Source organism: Hyperolius riggenbachi, chromosome 9, assembly GCF_040937935.1.
Source record: "Hyperolius riggenbachi isolate aHypRig1 chromosome 9, aHypRig1.pri, whole genome shotgun sequence".
In the NCBI taxonomy this organism is placed as follows: domain Eukaryota; kingdom Metazoa; phylum Chordata; class Amphibia; order Anura; family Hyperoliidae; genus Hyperolius; species Hyperolius riggenbachi.
In genome coordinates, this window is record NC_090654.1 from 271,530,726 (window position 1) to 271,547,460 (window position 16,735).

At 47.6% G+C, this 16,735-nt stretch overlaps 1 protein-coding gene across 1 annotated transcript in view; it reads right to left on the reverse strand.

Annotated features, from left to right (window-relative positions):
• Nucleotides 1–4,974: 4,974 nt before the first annotated feature.
• EFCAB11 (EF-hand calcium binding domain 11) overlaps nt 4,975–16,735 on the reverse strand; it is an 84,735-nt gene continuing 72,974 nt past the window's right edge. Inside the window, exon 8 of the transcript XR_011024167.1 lies at nt 4,975–5,460. The gene's annotated coding sequence lies outside the window, so the exon portion shown is untranslated. The remainder of the gene's footprint in view (nt 5,461–16,735) is intronic.

Consider the following 16,735-nt stretch of genomic DNA (forward strand, 5'->3'; position numbering starts at 1 on the left):
AGCCGGGCCCTTTTTTTCCTGGGGCCCTTTTTTCCTGCACGCTCCTCCAGGTAGAGGATCAGAGGAGATCGCAGCTTCGGCTGTAATGTTACCGCTGTGTATTCTACTCCAAGGAAACCCTCTCTAGTCCCTCATCTCGCTTTCCTTTACAGGGATATGAAAAAAAAAAGTTGCTGGTATCCATGGAAGCTGACCCCTGTCAACATGAGTGTGAGGAGCGACGCGTGTCACGGCCACCCAGCCACCACAAGGGGCTCTACGCATGAAAGGAGCGCGCTATATTTAGCCGCGGACACGTGCGCAGAGAATTACTGAGAAATCATTTAATTGAAGGCTTTTCTGAAAGCTGCAGTGCCGGCCAGAGAATGAGCCTGATATGTTGTGATTGGAAAGAAGGCTTTCCTGGCAAGAGGGCGGTGATCTGGGTCTCCGTGTCTCCTTATGTGACAGAACAGACTTACTAAAGGTTGTCCTCGGCTCAGGATCACTGGAGAACGTGAGGGATCCTGAAAACCTGGCCTGAATTTATTAACCCATTTGGGACTAAAGGCTCTGGTTTATTTTTTACTTTTGATTTCCTGATCACTGTGATTGGCTCACAGTGATCAGCTGGTCAGGAGCCAATGAAAACGGCTCTTGACCAATGCATGGAACTCCGCTAAAATAAAGGGAAGGTACAAGCATATTAAAAATAAAAAATACACTTACCTGAGGCTTCTTCCAGCCCCTGGCACCCCTCCTGTGCCCTTGCCACAGATCCTGGCCCCCTCTGGTGTAGATGCCAATCGCACCAGTTCAGCTTCCGGGTCGGCTTCCCCTGCGCTCCAGCATGCGGCTCACTGGTCATGCTGATGTCATCCGGACTGTAGTGCGCAGGCACAGAACTACTGCGCCTCTGCAGTACAGTCCGGATGATGTCAGTGCGAGTCTGAGAGCCGCTTGCACAGGCGCAGTGGATATCCTGCGGGGGCGAGCAGAGCTGCTGTGAGGGCCCAGGATTGCTGGTAGGCGCTGGAGGAAGACCCAGGTAAGTGGATTTTTATTTTTTATTTTTACTTGCTCAGATGTGTCCTTTGAGACAGCAGAGATCTGAACTGGCAGGGATGTGCTATAGTGTCCCATGCTCAGGGCCAGATTTCTGGAAAGGCCGCAAAGGCCCGGGCCTCGGGCAGCTTCAGCTGGGCATGTGGAGGCTGAGGAGGAGGCTGAAGACAGAGAGCAACACATGAAAAAGGGAAACCGATGCTCAAGGGAGCTGTACATGAAAGAAAGCGGTTGCTGTACATGGATGATACACATCAGGGGTGTACCTAGAAAGCCCCGGGCCCCCCTGCAAAAACAAATTCTGCCCCCTCACACACACACACCTAGGGCCCGCTCGGGGACTTTTTGGGGGCAGGAGTGGTCGCCGCATAAGAGGAGAGCTGTGGCCGCAGATCGGTGGGGAGGGGGGAAATTCCCCCCCCCCTCCCTCACCTCGGGCTCTCCTCTTAGCGCTCCACCTCCTGCAATCATTGGTGGTGCTCGTGGCAGCAACGGCAGTGGCGGCAGGCAAGCTGAGCACATACCTCCTTCTGGCCGGAGGTCTCCGATCACTAAGAGCTTCATAGAACTTCCTGTTTACACAGGACAACAGCCCCTCCCATTCCATGTGCAGCCCCCCTTCCATGTGTATCATCCATGTTGTACATGGATGTTACACATGGAAGAGGGTGCTGCACTTGGAATGGGAGTGGGTTGCTGTACATGGATGATATGCATGAAAGAGGGGGCTGCACATAGAAGGGGAGGGGCTGCTGTACATGGATGTTACACATGGAAGATGGGGCTGCACATGGAATGGGTGGGGGCTGCTGTACATGGATGATACACATGGAGGAGGGGCGGCACATGGAACGGGAGGGGGCTGCTGTACATGGATGATATACATGGAAGAGGGGACTGCACATGGAATGGGAGGGGCTGCAGTACATGAATGCTGCACATGGAGTGGGAGGGGCTGCAGTGCATGAATGCTGCACATGGAATGGGAGGGGCTGCAGTACATGGATGATACACATGGAAGAGGGGGCTGCAACTAGTGGGGCTCTTAGTTTAGTCTCAGGTGGAGCTCCTGGTCTTTGCCTTGCCGCAGTCTACATGGCATTTCCATAGATTACCATACAGAACGGTATTTTAATAGTAACCTAATAAAGGTGCCAATAGGTGATGGATTTTGTTTGCATTGCAATTAGCGCCTTCATCTGTTTCCTTCAGGAGCGCTCAGGTCTCATCTATGTCATTGTAACAGCAATTTCCATACATTTGCATAAGTGAAGAGCAGATCATTTTGTGAATGCAGAATATGACTATAGGAGCAGCTAACTACAGTGACATAATCTTTCTGGGACTAGCCCAAGCAGTATCCAGGACCAGGGCCGGTTCTAGACTTTTTGCTGCCTGAGGCAAACTTGTGAGGATGCACCCCCCCCCCCCCCCCATTTTGGAATGATCGCACAGCACCTGACAATTTACTCTGCTTTATTTAATGTTCTCACATGACATGCTGCAGCTCAACACAATAGCTCATTGGCTGGCTATGAGTCTGTGACAAACAAACTGCTCACCCTCAGCCACTCCATTCCTCTCCAATCTCTGCGCCTGATGCAAATGTTTCACCCTGCTTCATGAGAGAACCAGCCCTGTCCAGAACTAATGATGCCTCAGTTATTTCAGCGCTCCTGAAGCAGCCACCATCTCTGAAAGCTGCATTTTGTTAGTTTTGTAGAATACCCAAGCAGATCAGGGTGACCCAAAAGCCCTCCTACTAAAAAAGCAATACTTCTTTTCTCGCTAAAAAAAGCAATGCTTAGTGTGGATTGCCTTCTTAAAGAGAGTCTGAAGGCCCCCCAAAATACCTCTTTTTACTGGCAATTTATCTTAAGCAATATGATCATAGCTGAAACACCAAATCCCCGGGGCAAATTTCGGAGATCGCTTCCTGGTAGAGGCAGAGCTGTGTGCAGTAGCTCTGTCTCTGCTTGAGTCAATCACCGCCTCTCCCCGCCCCTCTGTCTTCTTTCACTGAGGGGCGGGGAGAGGCGGAGATCGGCGGATTTTGACTCGAGCTGAGGCGGAGCTACAGTGCAAAGCTCTGCCTCCCCCAGGCAGCAAAATTCACAACCTGGAAAGTCATGGAATGTTGCCCCGGGATTTGGGGAGTATAAATACATTGTTCTGCAACAAGAATGTGGCGTTTCAGCTATGATCTTATTGCTTAAAGTGGACCCAAATTAAAAATAAAGATTTCAGAAATAAAATCTATTTTCTAAATTATAATAATAAATAGCAGCCTTTTTTCAGCTGCATGATGACAAATATAAAATATTTTACATATATTGGAGGAACCCCTGCCTTCCTTTTATTTTGCCGGGCCAGAAATCGGCAGACTGGTGGAGTAGGTGGTGTCCTGTAAAGAAGGAATTGCTAATGGCTGCTATCTGTATAACCCTAGTTATGAAAAGAGAAGTGTGAAAAGCATGCACTGAAATGCTCATAGCCTTAAAGGAGTGTTTATTTATCTTTGTATGTGTCAGAGTGGTGCAACTAAATATTTTGAATTAAAAAAATGTTTGTTTTGGGTCCGCTTTGATGGCTTCAGACTACAGAAGGTATTTGCGATAATTCAGATTTAAGCGTGTAACTGTGGTTACCCACAATGCATCACTACTGAATATGCAAATTATCTTTTTATGCCCCCGAAGCCAGGCTTATTTCCAGAACATCCAACATGCAGACACCCTGATCCTGTATCCCTGCTCCTTTGTATAACATTTGATTGAGGATTTAGCATACAGGGACACAGGAACAGGCTGAGGCTGTCTGCATGTGGGGTTGATGTGGTTATTTAAGCTATGGGCTTGCTATACATCAGCGGTTCAGGATGTGAGCCTGGCTTCAGGGGCATAAAGAGATCATTTGCATATTCAGCAGTGGTGCATTGTGGGTAACCACAGTTACACAATTAAATCTGAATTATCGCAAGTACCTTCTGTTTTAAGAAGACAAACAACACTAAGCGTTACTTTCGTTGCTAACATTAAAATATACTTTTAACCTTTTATGCCCGTTACAAATTTACTTATAATGGAACTTCAAACAAGCATGCAGCCAGCGGAGTCACACCTGGAACAAGCATGCAGCCAGCGGAGTCACCCCTGGAACAAGCATGCAGCCAGCGGAGTCACCCCTGGAACAAGCATGCAGCCAGCGGAGTCCCCCCTGGAACAAGCATCCAGCTACCTCACCCCAAAATTGTGCCCGCCGCAGTATAGCTACCCATATGAGGCCCCAGTATTAGGTACCCCCCTCCCCAGCATAGATAGATACTGTGCCCCCAGTATTTGGTAGCCTCCCTGCCTCAGGCGGAGCATGCTTCACTCACCAGTGGGCGCCGCCAGGATCCCTCTTCAGCCCTGTGTGTTGCACAGGCTCATCTCTATGGCTCCCTCTAGTGGAGCCTTTAGAAAGCATCATAGAGATGAGACTGTGTGATAGACAGGGCTGAAGAGGGATCCCGTCGATGCCGACTGGTGAAAGATTTATACATACCTGGGGCTTCCTCTAGCCCCATCCCCTTGGATCGCTCCCACGCCGCCGTCCTCCGATGTCCGCAGCTCCGATACCGGGTCCCTGCACTTCCGTTAGTCAGCATCAGTCTATGCAGAAGTGCACTCTTTGTGTATCTCTCCAGCAGCTGCTGGAGAGATACGTAGAGGGCGCACTTCTCTTACGTTAGACTGGCTCCGACTGACGGAAGTGTAGGGACCCGGTAGCGGAGCTGCAGACATCAGAGGACAGCGGCGTGGGAGCGATCCAAGGGGATGGGGCTAGAGGAAGCCCCAGGTATGTATAAATCTTTTTGTTTTAGTGAGCTCTGGTACACTTTAACTCCTCCAAGCAGACTCAAAAATTGCCAATGTGTCAAATACAACAAGTTTATTTACATACTCCAGGGGACAATGCAACGCATTTCGCAGGTTTGATCCCACTTCATCAGGTGCATGCTTGTTTCAGGTGTGTAATTCAGACACTACTGACCAGAAAGATCAGCAGGACAGCCAGGAAACTGATGTTGTTTACAAGGAAATACATATGGCAGCCTCCATATCCCTCTCACCTTGGTTTCTCTTTAACATGACTATAAAGCGTCTGAATATTTCAATGTTTTCACCTCTGCTTTCAGTTGGTTCTCGGCTAATGATGGGTTGTTGGGTATCTGGGTGTAATCGTTCCTCGCCGCGCTCTTTCGCTGTCACATTATTTCGGTTGCTGGCGTCGGTCGCTGATATTTCTCCTGCGCTGGAAGAGCAGTTCTTCAGGAAAATAACAATTTAAAGCGACAGAGGATCAGGTCGCGGCGCTCCGCGCTCCGTCTCTATGGAAATGAGCCGCTTCCCCCATTGTTCAGGGTGTCGGGCGCTGCCGAGACAGAAAAGCGATTATTTTACCAGTCAGTGATAGGAAAATGCAGCAGGATACGATAATATATGACCGGGGAGGTCTGCTGGTAATTTAATGCTCCGGATTTAGAGATTGGTTCACAGGTAGGATCAATACTGTGATTATAGCCATGTAATGAAGGCAAAATTCAAGAAACTGGAGATATTTCAAATGTCCACGTCACATTCTATGACCCGCGGAATGGGGGGCATTTGCTACGGAGCGCTAGGTGCTCTTAAAGGGACCTGAACTCAAATGCAGCCTGTTTATAAGGCCCCGTTTCCACTGTTACCGATTTCTGAACACGAGTGAAATTCGCATAGGGTGCAACAGTCCTCCGAAAATCATCGGTCTGTTTCCACCTAATGCGTAAAATTCCACACGTTCATGCCCACAAAATGCGTAGCTATGGGATGGGGCAATAGGGGACATATGTCCCGGGGCGCAGCAGTTGGAGGGCGTAGCTATGGGATGGGGCAATAGGGGACATATGTCCCGGGGCGCAGCAGTGGGAGGGCGTAGCTATGGGATGGGGCAATAGGGGACATATGTCCCGGGCGCAGCAGTTGGAGGGCGTAGCTATGGGATGGGGCAATAGGGGACATATGTCCCGGGGCGCAGCAGTTGGAGGGCGTAGCTATGGGATGGGGCAATAGGGGACATATGTCCCGGGGCACAGCAGTGGGAGGGCGTAGCTATGGGATGGGGCAATAGGGGACATATGTCCCGGGGCGCAGCAGTGGGAGGGCGTAGCTATGGGATGGGGCAATAGGGGACATATGTCCCTAAACGCAGCAGTGGGAGGGCGTAGCTATGGGATGGGGCAATAGGGGACATATGTCCTGGGGCACAGCAGTGGGAGGGCGTAGCTATGGGATGGGGCAATAGGGGACATATGTCCTGGGGCACAGCAGTGGGAGGGCGTAGCTATGGGATGGGGCAATAGGGGACATATGTCCCGGGCGCAGCAGTGGGAGGGCGTAGCTATGGGATGGGGCAATAGGGGACATATGTCCCGGGCGCAGCAGTGGGAGGGCGTAGCTATGGGATGGGGCAATAGGGGACATATGTCCCTGAGCGCAGCAGTGGGAGGGCGCTCAGCACAACCACCGAACTCCTGCGTGTGTGCCCCTGCTTCTCTCCCTCCCTCTGCAGAGGAATGTGGAAACAGAAGACTCCCCAGCTTCAATGTTCCAGCGATGACGCCATCTCTCCTCTGCAGTGCGCCCAGCGCCCTGTCCGTGGTAACAGTGGTGTCATTTGAAAAGTGACCACACTGTTACCAAGGAGAGGATGCTGGGTACGCTGCAGAGATGATGTCATCGCCAGAACGATAGAGTCAGTGAGTCTTCTGCTATTATTAACACATCTGGCTATCTATAGTGGTGCACAACTGGCTATCTAAAGTGGTGCACATCTAGCTATCTGAATGGGGAAGGGGGCACATATGGCTATCTGAATGGGGGAAGGGGGCACATCTGGCTATCTAAACAGCATTTGTACATTTGGCTCCACACATGACCATGACCCTGTGTGGCCACGCCCATTTTTTTTTTTTTTTTTTTTTTTTTTTTTTTGCTATCTGTATATATAGACAAGTAACTTGTCTATATATCTTATCTAAAGTTTAGATAGTTTACTCAGCAAATCTAGCTGCAAACAGCTTCAAAAGTTTATGATTATTTATTCCTGTGATACAATGAGGGCAGCCATGTTCTGTTTATCACATTATACACAGGCAAGCTGATCTGTATCTCCCACTACCCTCTCCTCCCCTCTCCCTCTAAATTCTCTAGCTAGTAACCTCCTCCTCCTCCTGCCCAGACTGAGCTCCCATAAGCCCTTTCTACTAAGGCTGAGCATGCCAAGGCTCTCTGCAGAAGCTGTGGGCGAGGCTTGTTTAGTTTATAGGGAATTAGAGTATTAAAACAAAACAAAACAAAAGTATTTGGCTTGAGGAATGCCCTATAAACTATATGAAAGGAACACAATTATGCAATGAGTAAAAGTTTATCTCAGATCCACTCAGATCTAACAAGATTATGGTGAAATGGGGCCCTAGGGAATAACAACTTTGGGTGAACCCTTCATGGCCACCTTTTTTTTTGGGTCGGGGTGGGGGGGGGGGTAAGATTTGGTGGGGGTTAACATCAACTATGCCCTTAGACTCTCTGCAGGCCCTAGGCAATTGCCTTATTTATCTTGTGGGTAATCCAGCTCTGGCTTTACTGCTGACACACAGTGGTGGGGAGTATGGAGTGCACAGGTAGCTAAGAGGAGCCACAGCACTGCTGTATACAGTGTACAGACAGAGGCAGGAAACTTGGGCACCTGCAGAAAAAGGACTACTTAGGCGCCCCAACCGCCCAGCCTACACCATGACCCCCACCCCACCACCCCCGTTGGTGCCTATGCAAATTATCAGCTATTGGGTGCCCAGAGCCAGGGGCGTAGCAATAGGGGGTGCAGAGGTAGCGACCGCATCGGGGCCCTTGGGCCAGAGGGGCCCCGAATGGCCCTACCTCAACTACAGTATTAGCTCTATATTGCTCCTGAGCTCATAATAATCATTTCTATATATACTTTGAATAGTGGTAATCATTAACTAGCTGTTCCCCATCCCCTTCTTGCACCTCTGATACTGTAGTTGCCATTGCCAGCTTTTAGTGCGCCGTATCAATTGTTATGTATAGAGTGCATGGGGGGGCCCCATTGTAAAACTTGCATCGGGGCCCACAGCTCCTTAGCTACGCCACTGCCCAGAGCAGAGGATTGTAGGCGCAGTAAATAGCGGGCACCAGGCCCGTCCGACTGAAATGTTCCGTTTTCAGAATTATCATTTTAAAAATTAACATTTTGAAATTTGTTTTGAGAATCATAATTTTGTAAATTGTTGTTTTGAAATATATTGTCTTAGAAATGTATGTTTTTTTTTAAATGTACATTATTTGCGGCGGAGGGTGTTTTTTAAGGTTAGGCGTCGGGGGGGGGAATCTTAGGGTTAGGTGTCAGAAAGGGGGGGTCTTAGGGTTAGGCGTCAGGAAAGAGGGTTTTAGGGTTAGGCATCAGAGGTGGGAGGGTTCTGTGTGAGAATAGGGTTAGGTTTTGTTGTAGTAAAATATCGGTAATATTAATATTAAAATATCCGTAATATTACCTAACCCTAAAACCGCCCTACCCTTTTAGTACCATTACTTAACCATATTTATTAGTCTGGAGATATATATTGGAGATAAAGATGGAGAAACAATGAAAAAATTGTTATGAATGATATTTAGAGATTTCGTCTACACCCTGCGCCATGTTTTCCTTGCGCCCTTATTTAACATATGCATACAGAATGCTGGCCATGGGCGAATGTTTGCTGACAACGGGCAGCCAATACGGCTGCCCGTTCTCCAGGTGAGTAACTACAGCAAATGCATCGTAGAATTGCTTTATTGATCTGGAGGCAATTTTGGGTGGATTTAGCATATTTATCTAATAAGTTCACGTAAACAACGTTGAGTCATTCCATCTGCCCTCTCCTGTGGACACGGATGAAGCTCTCTCCCGAACAATCTGCGGAGTGCTTCTTCAAGGGTTCTCTCGGAATCGATAACGAGATCTCTCGCTTGCTTTACGCAGCCTGCCTGTTTCTTCTTTTATTTATTTATTTTTTAGAAAGTACTTTAATTGACCGCCTTCAGGGCTAATTTCATCCAGGGACTCAGAGCTGCTCCGAAAACATGACCCGAGCGCTGCGCGAGGAAGAAAAGCAGTACATTAGTGCAGTCACGTTGTGGTATTGCAAGCGGTTAGTTAAACGCTGATCTTAATCACTGTGTGCTTTACATTCAGCTTGCGTCACCATAAGGGTAAATGGTATATTGATTACACAGGGGAGGATGGAATAGAATTTCCAGAGGCACTTTGCTGTGACTGGTGGCCACGTCACAGATCAGGTGGGCAATCAGACCACCATCTACATTATACATAGGCTTATTCCATACAGCAAAGAGGAGCAAATTATCAGCAATCTTCTCACTACTGACTGCTCTTGATTGGATTTGAAGATCATCCTTGTACTAACAGTATGTAGAATAATGAAATTGTGAATCCAGTGGCGACATGAGGAGGGCGCTCTAGAGGCAATACAAAACTAACCATATGGTCCAATATTCTGTCTGATTTCCAAAGTCACCTCCAACAGGTTTTCTTTATTTCCAGGTGGTTCCTGTCCTTGAGTCTCCCCTGTGTATTCAACCTTATTTAGACCTCCTCTCTAATTTGTGACTATATGTTGGAGGTGCCAGAAGAGGTTTGTTGGCTTACCTCTCTCGAAGATACACGCCAGTTGTTAATGATGGAAAATTTGTAGTTTTATTGCATTAAACAAGGACAACGCGTTTTGCGGGTCAATCCCGCTTCTGCAGGTCATTAAAGGTAACGTGCCACACAGCTGGAGTCTGTGACTTCAGCGCCTCCAACCAACCAATGTCTCCAACAAATCGCTTCCAGCCATCCAATAGTCACCTCTGTTGGGAGGTTGTAGTTTTTTTGTTGGTTTTTAAAATCACAAGAGCTCCTCAGGAGGGCGACTACTTGAGTCCTGAAATTTCTGGGACCCGAACTGGCGGTTGCAAATCTTTTTTTGTTCTTTTATATTCTGCTGATTCACATTACCACACTATTTGTCTCCTGTTCTTTACTTTTGGCTTCTCCGTCTTTGGTGTTCCTGGAGGGCTATCTGGTCCCTATCTCTCAAGCTGTCTAGTTTAGTTACCAAGGCCAGTTTTATATTCCATGTGCAGCAGCTGCCAAGGCATGTGCAGCCCCGCTTCCATGAGTAACATCCATGTACAGCAGCCTCTTTGATTTACAACTCCCTATGGGTGACAGCTCCACTCTTCCATGTGTTGCTCCCCGTTTGTAGTCTTCCATTTCCATTTGCAGTCTCCTCTTCTATATTCAGCAACCCCGTCTCTATGTCCAGCCGCCCCTTCGGCAGCAGCCTCCCAAGACCAGAGCCTATGTGGCCCTTCCAGAAAACCGGTCCTGCTAGTCACATCTTCACCATGAACACATCTCACATATTAACCTCCATATCTGGTATTGCTTTCCATGTGCTATCACCATTCACACACTGTTATGGAGGTGGGAACTTATTGCCCCCGGCATCAATGGTCGGTGTGGTATCTCCCAGGTGCAGAGGCTAAGCAGCCAATAGAATTCACGAGATTTCCGCACGGGTCTATGGGTCCCTACACCTGGTGGGCAGCAGACTACATTGCTAGCGTAAGGTCCCCAGGACTGCCCCACCTATGATGAAGGCCAACAGATACTTTCCAGGTTGCAATGAGTGACGAGAGTCATGGTGGCAGCAGTGTTATGAAAAGGAGTCCGGGCGGCCACGGTTGTTACATAACCCCTGGCAGATAGGGGGCACTAGTGTGTAAAGCAAGTGTGGACGTTAGACGGCCCTGTCAAAGTTTGGCAGGGTTCCCCCTATGGTTTACAGTTATGCTCCTGCTCTTTCCCTCATTTTTATCAGGGGCACTGCTAAGGTTTTCATGGCTCCAAGCAGCACATAATGGGATTGATTCAATAAACCGTGATAACTCAAATATCACACCTTATCAAAGATATCGCACCTTATCAAAGTTAACACACCTTATCATAGTAGCATACGAGCACTACAAACTTATGCCTGCTAATTGGCAATGGCACCCGTCCTGCCCTGAGCCCCTGCGGGTTCGTATCTTTGATAAGGTATCTTATCTTTGATAATGTGTGATATCTTTGATAAGGTATGATATTAGGTTATCACAGTTTAGTGAATCAAGCCCAACGTGTGTCCCCTTCTCTCAGAGGCCTCTTCTCTCGTAATAAGTAGTCAAGGTGTCCCCTGACTCCACCCCACCCCATATAGGTAGCCAACCCCAGTATAGGTGTCCAACGTGTCCCCCCAGTATAGACACCCCCAGCATAGGTAGCCAAAGATGTGTCCCTCTTCTGTATAGGGCATGGGTGTCAGAGGAGGTATGTAGTTTTCTGCTGCCTCCCCGTCCCCAACACTCATAAACCTGCAGATCAGCGGTAACCTGAAGAGCAGAAAGCAGCGCACAGTGACCATGCGGCACACTTCAAAGGCAGGAAGTGAGCAGTGACCTCACTTCCGCATCTGAAATGTACTCCATGGTCACCGTGCTGCTCCCCCCTCTATCCTTGTTGCAGCTGATCTGAGGTCTGTGTGTTTGTGATGGGGAGGCAGTGGCGGCCATACAGATGGGGTGGCCCCTGCTCTGGGTGAGGCTCCAATCGTCTGCTTGGTTCGCCTGGGCCTAGCAGAACACACCCCTGGTTTTTGTAGCATATGTTTTGTCATGCCATAGTTTGTCTCCTGTGTGTTTACATTTCTTGGTCAGTACTTTAAGCAGCACCTTCCGCAACCAGCTACGTACGTAAGCCTAAGTCCATCTCCATGTGAGCACCATGTGAACACGAGAGAAGCTTTCCACACATCTGGCACCAGAAAGCTCTTAATGAGCTGCAAGATCGTGCAAAGGTCCACGATGAGGCTTTCAAGCTCTGCTTTATTAGTCCTTGAAGATCGAAGATTGGAAACGCTGAACGGACAACGTGGCAGCCATGACGGCAGACACCATTCCACTGGCAAATACCGGCTCCTTCACATGGCTCTAGAGCGCCGATTTCCGTCTTGGCTGTACAGAGGATTATATATTACTCGAAAGCTGCTAACATGTTAAGTCATCACGTTTCCAGAGTACACAGAAGTAGGAATGAATGAACGCTCAATGTATTTATTTTCCGGGGTGATTCGGCAGGGACATGCACTGCTAGAGATGAAGCAATTTCAAGCTTCCCTGGCTCCTGTGATAATAACTTGTCTTGTCACGTTTCCATGGAGGTACAGCGAAACGCCGTTCCTCCCACACACAGGTTGTCCAGAGACTTCCTATCTGGTGAGTAGCAGCTTAGCGCTAAACATACCATGACGCTGTCCAACTGCAATGTGACACTGGCGTTAGTGTGCATACTTGCGAGCATGTGTGGAGGACTTTCTCTAGGAGTTGGGTTGTCTCCAGAGAACAGAGCTCGGAATGATGGATTATGTGAGAATCTTTCAATTTGCAATCTAATGGCCAGAGCAGGATTTTCCATAAGGCACTGTAGGCAAGTGCCTATAGGCACCTTATGTGGGAGAGGCGGCCCCCCCTCCTCAGATCACTGACCTCAGGAGGTTACAGTCTAAGCCCTGCCTCATATCACTGACCTCAGGTACTTACACCCTAATCCTTGTCTCGTGTCACTAAGGATGATATGAGCCAGTGTTTAGAGTGTAAGATTCCAAGTATAGTAGTTCAGAATATTTTTACTTGGGGGTGTTGCCTGTGTTCAGAGGCGGAGCTTAGAGCACCAGAATGTCTGTACCTACAGGCCTCTGAGTTGTAAATCTGGCCCTGCTAATGGCTACATTGTTGAATACAGCTCAGACCAACCAAAGCAATCGAAGCTCAATTCATTGTCTTGACCACTAGTAAGCAGGGGTACTTCTAAGGTTTATGTGGCTTCAAGTGTCAGATAATTTGTGGTCCTTCCTCCCCCAGTTAGAGCCCACTTCTCCTGTGGTGGCTGCATAGTGTACTGGTTAAGGGCTCTGCCTCTGACACAGACAACCTGGGTTCGAATTTCAGCGAAGCCAGCACCCAGGGGCATAGCAATAGGGGGTGCAGAGGTTGCGACCGCATCGGGGCCCTTGGGCCAGAGGGGCCCCGTAGGGCCCTCCCTGAACTGCAGTATTAGCTCTCTATTGGTCCTGTGCTCATAATAATCACTTCTATAGATACTTTGAATAGTGGTAATCATTAACAAACTGTTCCCCATCCCCTTCTTGCACCTCTGACACTGTAGTTGCCATTGGCAGGTTTTGTTGCGCCACATCATTTGTTATGAATAGAGTGCTTGGGGGGGCCTCATGTAAAACTTGCATCGGGGCCCACAGCTCCTAAGCTACGCCACTGCCAGCACCTATTTAGTAAGGATTCTTGAGGCTAGACTCCCTAACACTGCTACTGCCCACTTGCAGCTCAAGCTCAAGTAGTCCACCAGGAGAAAAGCGCAATATAAATGTTATTGGTCTTGTCTAATAATAGGTAGCTATAGCTGCCCCCCTCCAAATACAGTGGTTTGCAAAAGTATTCTGCCCCCTTGAAGTTTTCCACATTTTGTCATATTACTGCCACAAACATGAATCAATTTTATTGGAATTCCACATGAAAGACCAACACAAAGTGGTGTACACGTGAGAAGTAGAACGAAAATCATACATGATTCCAAACATATTTTACAAATAAATATAACGGCAAAGTGGGGTGTGCGTAATTATTCAGCCCCCTTTGGTCTGAGTGCAGTCAGTTGCCCATAGACATTGCCTGATGAGTGCTAATGACTAAATGACTAAATAGAGTGCACCTGTGTGTAATCTAATGTCAGTACAAATACAGCTTCTCTGTGACAGCCTCAGAGGTTGTCTAAGAGAATATTGGGAGCAACAACACCATGAAGTCCAAAGAACACACCAGACAGGTCAGGGATAAAGGTATTGAGAAATTTAAAGCAGGCTTAGGCTACAAAAAGATTTCCAAAGCCTTGAACATCCCACGGAGCACTGTTCAAGCAATCGTTCAGAAATGGAAGGAGTATGGCACAACTGTAAACCTACCAAGACAAGGCCGTCCACCTAAACTCACAGGCCGAACAAGGAGAGCGCTGATCTGAAATGCAGTCAAGAGGCCCATGGTGACTCTGGACGAGCTGCAGAGATCTACAGCTCAGGTGGGGGAATCTGTCCATAGGACAACTATTAGTCGTGCACTGCACAAAGTTGGCCTTTATGGAAGAGTGGCAAGAAGAAAGCCATTGTTAACAGAAAAGCATAAGAAGTCCCGTTTGCAGTTTGCCACAAGCCATGTGGGGGACACAGCAAACATGTGGAAGGAGGTGCTCTGGTCAGGTGAGACCAAAATTAAACTTTTTGGCCAAAATGCAAAACGCTATGTGTGGCAGAAAACTAACACTGCACATCACTCTGAACACACCATCCCCACTGTCAAATATGGTGGTGGCAGCTTCATGCTCTGGGGGTGCTTCTCTTCAGCAGGGACAGGGAAGCTGGTCAGAGTTGATGGGAAGATGGATGGAGCCAAATACAGGGCAATCTTAAAAAAAAACCTCTTGGAGTCTGCAAAAGACTTGAGACTGGGGTGGAGGTTCACCTTTCAGCAGGACAACAAACCTAAACATAAAGCCAGGGCAACAATGGAATGGTTTAAAACTAAACATATCCATGTGTTAGAATGGCCCAGTCAAAGTCCAGATCTAAATCCAATCGAGAATCTGTGGCAAGATCTGAAAACTGCTGTTCACAAACGCTTTCCATCTAATCTGACTGAGCTGGAGCTGTTTTGCAAAGAAGAATGGGCAAGGATTTCAGTCTCTAGATGTGCAAAGCTGGTAGAGACATACCCTAAAAGACTGGCAGCTGTAATTGCAGCAAAAGGTGGTTCTACAAAGTATTGACTCAGGGGGCTGAATAATTACGCACACCCCACTTTGCAGTTATTTATTTATTTATTTTTTTAACTGTTTGGAATCATGTATGATTTTCGTTCCACTTCTCACGTGTACACCTTTTTGAATTGGTCTTTCACGTGGAATTCCAATAAAATTGATTCATGTTTGTGGCAGTAATATGACAAAATGTGGAAAACTTCAAGGGGGCCGAATACTTTTGTAAACCACTGTAGGTAGTCCTTCAGTATAGGGGATAGGTTTGCCTAGGCCAAGCAGAGCCCCTGCTGGTAAGTCACCTTTCTGGATAAATATCTTATGTCACCAGAAACTAAGGGCATTAGAGAACAGATGGACAGACAACCCATAGGAGTAGGCATAACTATTATTATTATTATTTATTAGATTTATATAGTGCCAACATATTAGGCAGCACTGCACAATAAATAAGGCACTCTGCACAGCAGCAGAAGCAGCTTTCTACTCGGGCTCCAATCGGGAGCCAATCGGGCTCGGCTGTTTCCGCCAGAGCCTGTGTGGAAAGCCGGTAGTGCACCTGTTCAGGCAGGCTATTGATATTATTGTTTCGGTTTGTTCGGGGGGGGGGGGGGGGGTGCCAACATTGGATTGCGCTATCTGAGGAGGATGGTAGGAGCCTCACCCCATGGAGTCACATCTGACCAAGACTGCTAAACCTTACATTAATCTCACTTGAACCCTTCCTTTATTGGTACCTAACCCTAATCCCCCATCCCCAGAAGTTCTATTAAATTCAGGTTAACTATACCAGGCGCTACTCCCATATACTTATATAATGGATCTTGGCCTGGGACCTGGACATTTAGATTACTATACCAGAAGTTTTACTATCAGAGTTTACTATGCTCCCCACTGTCTGTTTAGTACTCCTGTATGTACTGCACTATGGAAGATGTTAGCACTATATAAAGAAAAATGAATAATCTCAGTCCTGTGTTAGTGCCCTCAGGATGCCCCCACCTTCCCCTCCCGGCTCATGTTAAGGACACCTACTGTCTATTGCCTCCTCTGACACGGCCCGAGCCGACTCTAACACATGTAATTCCGTTACACTGTGCGGTAAGGCGAGTCCCTGGCGGAAACGTGATGCAGTTACTGAATAATCCGATGGAATTTCACAAGCCTGATACAATTTGCTCTCCTGGAGTGTGTATCTCGATGCTAACGGACACAGATTAATATCTCCCCTTCGCATATTATTCAGCAATTGAACAATCACCTCCCCGATTGAAAGGGTCATAAATATACCAGCAACTTCTAATCTCTGAAATAAAGCAGCTGTATTATGTGAAAGGTTTGTAATAAATATGTAATAACAAAATGCAGACAGGCTTCTTTTAAAATAAGTTTACTGCAGATTCTATTTAGCTTTCAGTATTACAAGTTCAAGACTAGAGAGATCAGATCTCGTGCACTGCAGATTGACTCCCGTAACAGGACACACCCCCTCTTGCTGTCATAAAAAGTAAATTAAACCCAATCAGACACCTTTAGTTGTACTAACAACATTCTGGTAAACAATACAGACATATGACACAATACATACGCAGCACATGTTAAAGAGAACCTGAGGTGTTTTGGGGGTGGGGGCAGATGGGAAACATAGGCATGTTCTCTGCCTCACGACATGCCTCTGTGTCCC